Source organism: Camelina sativa, chromosome 9 (assembly GCF_000633955.1).
Source record: "Camelina sativa cultivar DH55 chromosome 9, Cs, whole genome shotgun sequence".
Classification (NCBI taxonomy): Eukaryota; Viridiplantae; Streptophyta; class Magnoliopsida; order Brassicales; family Brassicaceae; genus Camelina; species Camelina sativa.
In genome coordinates, this window is record NC_025693.1 from 10338572 (window position 1) to 10346843 (window position 8272).

The window sequence follows — 8272 nt, forward strand, 5'->3', positions numbered from 1 at the left end:
GCTAGCACATCACAAGCTCTTTACCTAACAAAGATCAGAGACGAGAGCACATCACTCTCGCACTAACCATCAGAGAGCACATCACTCTCTCACTAGCACATCACTAGAACATTCAACAACAATAAGCATAATCCAGAAGATGAGCTTCCAAGGCTCTTTTAAACTCATTCTGCAACGGCAAAGCCTCTCTTTCTTTCAGAGTCTTTCCTTCACTCTTTACTCTGTTCCACGTCATCAGCTTGTTTCTTCTTCGTTAAGTAGTACAATGATGAATCGTATCAATACTCTCCCCATATAGACAAGCTTGTCCTCAAGCTTTAAGAAAAGAAGAAATGGATGCGGCAAGTCTCTCCTAGGTCATGAACTCTCATGAATAGACCATCCTCGCCACAAGAAGAAGGCACGGCAAGAACACAAAGGAATTGGACCAAGCTCACTTAGACTGATCCCTTCACCAGATTGAAAATGGACCAAATCCCACAGCATAAGTTCTGAACATGGCTGCAACTTCCTAACCTTGTGTTATTAACGATGCCAAACTTGAAGTCTTGCAATCCCCAGATGTGTCTTTCTATGCCAAACTATTGCCGTAACAACAAGAACATGTGAAGCTTTCATTTTCTGAAGAGAAGAAAACAGCACATGATACTTATTCTTGTTTATATTCCGCCTCCAGAATCTAAGTACTTTACTTCTCCACTTGTGAAACACTTGAAACCTCTCATTACCATGGAGAAATTTTGTCATTAGTGTTGCATCATGGTCTTGCAAAAGTGTGTTGAATGCAGGAACCCTTAGTAAACTAACCGCATGCTCCGGAATATCCATTGCTAGTCTAGTTTGTAAATGTAGCTTCCCATACACCATTGGATAAGCTTTCAAGACCGTGTAGCCGTGGAAAACCGACTCCACAAAAACATTCTCTTGTAGCATGAACTGTGCAGCAAAAGAAGGTAAAAGACGAATACCCGTTTGTGAACCATGTTGAACCTGAAACAGTAAAATCAATAGCTGCAGTTCCTTATTTCTCTACCTATGCTTTAATTGGAATTTAGACACCATAACATCTATTGGTTGTCCTGCACAATAGTCCAGTCTCGGTCTTGTCCAAAAACACAATGGAAAACTATGATGAAACAACAACATCTCATTCTCCAAACCTGTGACAGCCTCCCCATTACTTCCCCTACTGAGAGCTAGCTTGCCCTCAAGCTTGAAATGAGGAAACTGAAACTCCCTAGCAGCAGTTTGTAACTCACTGGTAAATCCTGAAAGTGAGGATCTTTCTTTAATGGCGTCAAGTGATAAAAAAAGAAGCCCAAACTTCACCTTCACCTCTCCAAGTATTGATAGGCTAAGTTATGTTTTAAAATCGATTCTGGCCATACCCATTTTGATTACGCCCGTAGAATTCTGTCAAGGTTACTTCTCTGATTTGGTTATAGATTTATTCTTATGTTTTGATTCTTTTTTAAAGGTCGGGTCATGGTCGTGGGATCCTTTTTAGTTTGAATAATTGACCATTTGTTTCAGATTTAGGGGTCTTTTAATTGTTCTAAAATGATCATTGAGATAAAGACATAGGTCGTTTCAGCTTACTACATCGTGTCCTATGAGAAAGATTTGTTAAGCTTAAACTGAAATGTCATCTGTAGTTGACAAAGAAAGACCTAGACCGGTTTATCGCTTCTTCTGTGTTCGCTATGTATCTAATGATCTTCTTCCCTTTTTCTCTCAGGTTTGTGAGAACCAAACTGCGTCTGGCTGGGAAGATTTTGGAATTACTCCTCAACAGCTTTCTCATAATGTTGACAATGGATCACTACAACAAGAAGCAATATGGACCGTGTAGGTTTTCTCTCATGAGACGTGCTTATATGTGTATGATTTGTTTTTAAAAATCTGACTTCTTTAGCTTACTTTGGTATGTTTTTTTTTGTGATGGAACCACCCTCAATGATTGTCAAATTTGATGAGCTACGTACTACCAGAGGAAGGTACGCACTCATCTCATTCCATAGACCAAAAACAAACTGAGGTTTGTTAGTGACTTGTTATTTTCTTCTTCTCTTCTTCTTCTCTTCTTCTTCTTCAGGGAGGTTTCTTTGGAATGTTGGCTTTAGGAGTTTCAGGTTATGGCCCTGATAAAGTTATAAATTTTATGAAACTTGCAGGAGAGGTCCATTAGAATCTCAAATGTATTTAGCGTCTCTGTTAATTTACTGGGCACTGCTTATTGCTGTTTCCTCCCATTTAACTGCAGGTTGCTTGGACTCGCTGGATAGAACTATTTCTTTACTGCAGGCCAGGTTGGTAAACTATTAAATTTGAAATGTCCTTAGGGTTTCCTCCCATTAAAACTAATTCTACCCTGATTTTATGCCTCTCCTTAATGGTTAAATGGCCTAACCACCGTGACTCCCTAATTACCTTCCTAAGCTCTATCACATTACTATTTTCCTGCCTTAAAAGGTAATTGAACCCTGATTATATGACTTTACTTAATGGTTAAATCGCCTAACCGTTGTCTTTTCCTAATTACCTTCCTGATTATTTGCCTTCCCTTAATTGTGCGATCCGTTACGATTTCACCATAACTTACTAATTACTACCCCGATTTAAAGCCTTACCTTTTTACATATATATTTGATTTCATCCCTCATGAAATTTAAAACCCAAACAACCCTTCCTCCGACCTAAAAAAACACAAATGTCTTCCAAAGATCCTCCTTCAGATAGCCCTATTTTCTCCTATCTCAAGCTCGATAAAATTACCGAGTCTATAGACACACCAACCATCCTCATTCGTCTACTCCATTTCTGGGATGCCCGTGATTTCAAACGCAACAATCTTCTTCTTTGTGTCGAGTGTCTTCTTCTGGATGAGGAGGTACAGCTTTTATTCTTCCTGATTCCAAATTTGGAACATTTTAATCGTTATATTTATTTCTAATAAACACTTACACTTACAAAATTTCCTTCGGTAGGTTTCCTCTCATAAGACGTGCTTATATATGTATGATTATTTTTTAAAAATCTCTCTTCTTTAGCCAACTTTTGTATGTATGTTTTTTTTGTTGCATCAGCCTCAATGATTGTCAAATTTGATCAGATACGTACTACCAGAGAAAGGCATCAGTGGACATTGTGATGACTTGCTAGAGCGCAAGACCATTTATGGTTTCTGGTATGGAGACCCACATTTGTTTTTTTGTTATGTGTTTCTTAGGTTTTTCCTGTCTCACTTTCTCATAATGAGTGGGAGAATAATTCGTATGTTTTCTCTCCTTCAGCTGGGAATGAATTTCGAGACAACCAGGTCGCAGGTCTTCTATCCTTTATGCTTTTCCGTTTAACTCAGAGAAGAAACGAGGTGGTGTTGCTGTTAAAAAACGGTAAATATCTGCTTCTTCCCCAGTCCATCGTGTGTGTTAGTTCAATTTCATGTTTGATTTTGTTGTTTTCATTATAATTAGAGAATAATTTGATAAAACGTACACTGACTCACTCAGTGTCTCTTCTCTTTTCGTCTTCTAATTGATGAATTTGGGTTTCCTCGGGCGCTTCATATTCGAACGAGCAAGTTAAGGTATACAAATCCTAGGGTTTATTTTTTTTTTAATGTTAAGGTAAGACATCTTCTCTTGTCTTGTCTTTGTCTTCTAACTCAGGAGGATTTTGGTGCCCGGTGAGGATCGGAGAACGTTGGTTGTTTTGTTTCCGTAGTTGGTGTCTCTTCTTCTGGTTTGACCGACGGCCAAGTACATGTTTTAAAAATTCTATGGTTCTTTTTTTTCAGGATTTATCTTTAAAGTCGTTGTTTGATTCAGACCTGTAAAATTAACTAATATGGTTTTAATCTAATTCTGTATATGTTGTGCAGGTCGGGTGGAAGAATGAAGACTGACTAAGGTAAGCTAACTCTGTTCTCCTCTCTTTGTTCTTTTTTACTTGGATTTTTGAGATTTACCAAGTTATACTACTAACCCTGCTTCTAATGTTGTTCTCTCTTTCTCGTTTCAGCTGATTTGATGGTTGCTGCAGTAGCACTTGGGATAACAAAAACAGAGGTTTGTCACAGGTAATTTTTCACTTAATATATAAGATTTTCCTTTTCGATAATGACTCTTAGTGTTGTTATGATGCTTTCTTCTCCTCTGCAGCTGTCATTGACTACAGACTGTCTCTCCAACCTCAAAACTTGAATGGAGGAAGCATTGCATTTCCAGTGGTTCTTATCACAGGTAATTTTAAGTTTTTTCACTTTATATGTGAATTTTATATAATGACTCTTTAGGGTGGATCAGATACTTTCTTCTCCTCTACAGCAGCTGTCAGTGACTACAAACAGCCTAACTTGAATGATGAAAAAAGAAACATACATCTAGAGTTATAGAATTATGAGATAATGAGATCTGCCACCACTATTTTCCTTTGCTGCTTAGGTTTTCCCTGTTCACTTTCTCATATGGCCTGTTGGATTTTCTTTCTCGACAACTTTGTGGGTACATTGTTTCTTTCTCTATTATATTCTGATAGATGAATTGGCATTCTTCGCTCCTAAGATGTTGGCCTTAGGAGATTCAGGTTATGGCCCTGATGAAGGTTAAAAGTTTATTTAACTTGCAGGAGAGGTACATTAGAATCTCAAATATATGTAGCATCTCAGTAAATTTTCTGTTGTGAACACTCAATTCTTACCAAAACAATCGCTAAAATATTTGCTTCCCAACATAAAATATCCCAAACCCCTCTACTAATTACTATACGAACATAAGTTAGCAGTTTCGAAATTTGAATTCCATATCAAAATAAATAAATACCCGAAACCATGATTCCCTCCTATGTCTGTTAAATAAAATATTTACTTCAACCCCTAATTTTTAGCTACCAGACGTCTTTACGTCAACATCTATATTGCATTTTCAGTTCTTACATCATACTTACTTCCTAATTTCCTTCTCCTAAATCTCTTATTATTTCAATTTTCTTAAAAATTTAACATTTGCAGATACTATGATTCCCAAGAAAGTCTATGCGTAAATATTTGACCATACATTTTTATTAAATTTAATAAATAATTTTTTCTGATATTACATATTTAAAAGTTTATGTGTATTTTATCTTGGAACATATAAAATCTATTACTCTTAATAAAAGATTTAATAGAAATAACTATATTTATATATGTATATATATAATTAATATATTAATATAACCCACACAACGCGCGTGAGATTTTTCCTAGTATATATATATGATAGTATCAATGAATTATGACAAATTTCATCTCAATTTGATATCTAGTGTCAATGGCGGCTTTGAGGGGTCCCCGATATAATATATATATATAGCAATTTTAGTTTTTGTTTCTTCTCGATTCTATTTTGGCGGTATTTGTTTATACAATTTATTTATTTAGTTTTTCTCAAAACGTTTTGGACAGTGCATATTTGGTCAAAATAAAATAAAATAATGAAACGATGGTTATAGCATATTATGACATATCACGTTCTAAAACTTTTTATAGAAAAAAAAATCTAGAAGAATATGGAATATAAAAATATTTTAAAAGGTGAAAATTGGATATATTTAAGTGGACACAAATCCAACCCCTAAGAGTGCACAAAAGTTCATATACTTTATGTCTTCTTAGTTCTTAACTATTAAATTAGAAGTTAATGTAATTAGATTTTATATGTTCTTAACTATTAAAATGTAATTATCTTTATAAAAAATGTGATATAAATAAGGGAAAAGCGGATAACCACCCTGTTTTGACCGCTTGAGATGCTTCCATAACGTTTTCTAATAACAACAGGTAGGGTTGATGATGTTGGGATTTGGTTTCAGAAACGTCTCATACATATTTAGGAATTTAACAATTTTTAAAGTACTTGGGGTTCACGAATGTGGTGTAGAGGGTGTCAGTGGCAATTGTTACGAGTGCAAAAACAGAAATGGATTAAAAAATTGTAAACTTTACTCATAATTTGCTAGATTTTTTGTTTTTGAATTGGCAACTATAACATCTTTTAAATTTAAACTAGATTTGTACCCACACGTACGTGCGAGATTGATTTCATAAACTAAGTTTGCTAACATGTTTATAATATATTACGTATATATGAAGTTATGTTTGTAAATATATTTTTTTTTAGAATTATTTTATCAACATTCAATAGCCGAACTCTACCAATTTTGTATTTGATTTGTCTTTAATTCGGTTTAGACAAAAGAATGATCAGATTGGTTTATGTTATCAATAAAGATAATTACATTAAAAAAATAGTAAAAGAAAGATTGTATGTTATTTTGGGACAGTAAATGGGTCACATCCCTTATATCTAGAGTTTATATTTAACTATTTGATATTGTATATTTTACTTCAATGTAAGGGATTCAAACATACATGTATGTAAAGAATTTTATTGGTAGATATATATATATATATATATATATATATTTGATATAGCATTTATAACATAAATTTATATTTGGTTTGCTTTTATCAAGTTGTTATCGCTTCACCATAAATTTTAGATCAACATGATAGCTAACCCAGATCGAGTGTGATCAAGGTTAGGGTTAGTGATCAGTGTAACACCCGCAAACCAATTTTTGGTATTTTGGTAAGGGTGTCGATCGACACCTTCTAGTGAGGCATCGATCGACACCAGTTGTGGCCGGTTTGGTCGGTTCAATTTTAATTGTCCGGTTTGCCGTGTTGGTTTAGGGAAAACCCTAGCTCGGGTTTTTAAGGAGGGAGCTCGAGTTTTTCTCCTCTCTTGGCCGCTTTTGTCAAAAACAGAGAGAAAGAGGAGGAAAGCTTTGTTCTTGAGTTCCTGGGAGTTTTTGTGAGATTTTCTTGCTGTTCTTGGGAGATCTAAGGCTGGGAAGGTGTTAAAAGCTTGCTAGGAGTGAGGGAATTCGTCCTTATTGGTCAGAAACTTCCTGCAAAGAGGTGAGTGCATGACCATGGCTTATCTAAGCTAAGATCTCTAGATTCTATGTGATTTGGTGCTTATGTGGTTGTTTCTTTGAGTTCTCTATGATATTTCGTTGCTGTCTGGGCTGGGTTTGGCTTCTGGGAGTGCAAGGAGCGGATTGGAGAAGCTTGGAGGCGAGATTTGGAGTTTCTGATCGAGGGGAAATCGCTGCTCGGCATCGGTGTCGGTCGACACCAGTTGGGGTGTCGGTCGACACCAACGCGAGGACGGCTCGGGACTTTAGCGAGTGTCGAACGATGCCATGTGGAGGTGTCGGTCGATGCAAACTAGGGTTTCCGGGAGTGTCGGGCAGGGTGTCGGTCGACACCAGTTTGGTGTCGGTCGACACCAGATGTTCAGTATCGATCGACACCATCTGGTGTCGGTCGACACCCCTTGTTCAGTTACGATGGACGCCGCATGCTTTGTATATTGCCTGGTTTGTTTTATTGGTTGTTTTTTGTGGCATGTAGAGATCTTATTGCTTGCGTGTATAGCCCAGTAGATGGGAGGATTGCCTCACTGAGTGTTTATGAAATACTCATGCATCTCAATTTGTGTTTGTGGTGCAGGTAAAGGCAAAGTGTGATCGTGGAATCAAGGCAATGAAGAGGAGGATGTTCTAGGGACTCGATTGGATGTTGTCTGGCATTGCTAGGTTGCTAGAGTTGGGTCATTAGAAACATTGCTAGGTTGCTGGTTCCTTGTTTCTTGTTGTTTGGATTGATTATTGTTGATGATTATGGTTATTGGTTTTTATTGGAGTATTATTGGATATTATGTTGGTGTTGTTATTTCCGCTGTTGATTGTGATTGTGGTTAGGTGGCTAGTGGGTATGGGACCACTAGTTGTAGCTATTTAATTAGATTATTATTTATTATTTATTTTTTAAAAAAAAAAAAAGGTCGGTCGTTTCATTTTGGTATCAGAGCCCTTACGGTTCTAGGTTTGGGTTCACTAGGTTTCTGTTGTAGATGTTTGGGATTGCATGTCTTGATTGATTATGTGAGTTAGTCAATTGTGTGTGGCATGGAGTCCTAGAACATCCTCTTCGAGCCGAGTGTGTGATTCCACGGTGAGTTTATGTTTCTGTGTTATATTAGAAATTGTTTGCTTAGCCTTCTGTTCATGGTAGTGCAGATGGTTAGAGAGGATGCTGTGACTGGTCGAGGTCGTGGACGCGGACGTGGTCGCGGACGTGGTCGTGGTAGGGGCAGAGCCCCAGTGGTTAGTGAGACCGAAGACCAGAGCGTGACAGCTGAGGGTGTTGGCGAGTCACAGG

At 36.9% G+C, this 8272-nt stretch overlaps 1 long non-coding RNA gene across 1 annotated transcript; it reads left to right on the plus strand.

Moving 5' to 3' along the window:
- On the plus strand, positions 3894-4238 carry LOC109126618. The gene is made up of 3 exons (XR_002033482.1): positions 3894-3912; positions 4024-4081; positions 4180-4238. It is a non-coding gene; the product is annotated as an uncharacterized LOC109126618 (long non-coding RNA).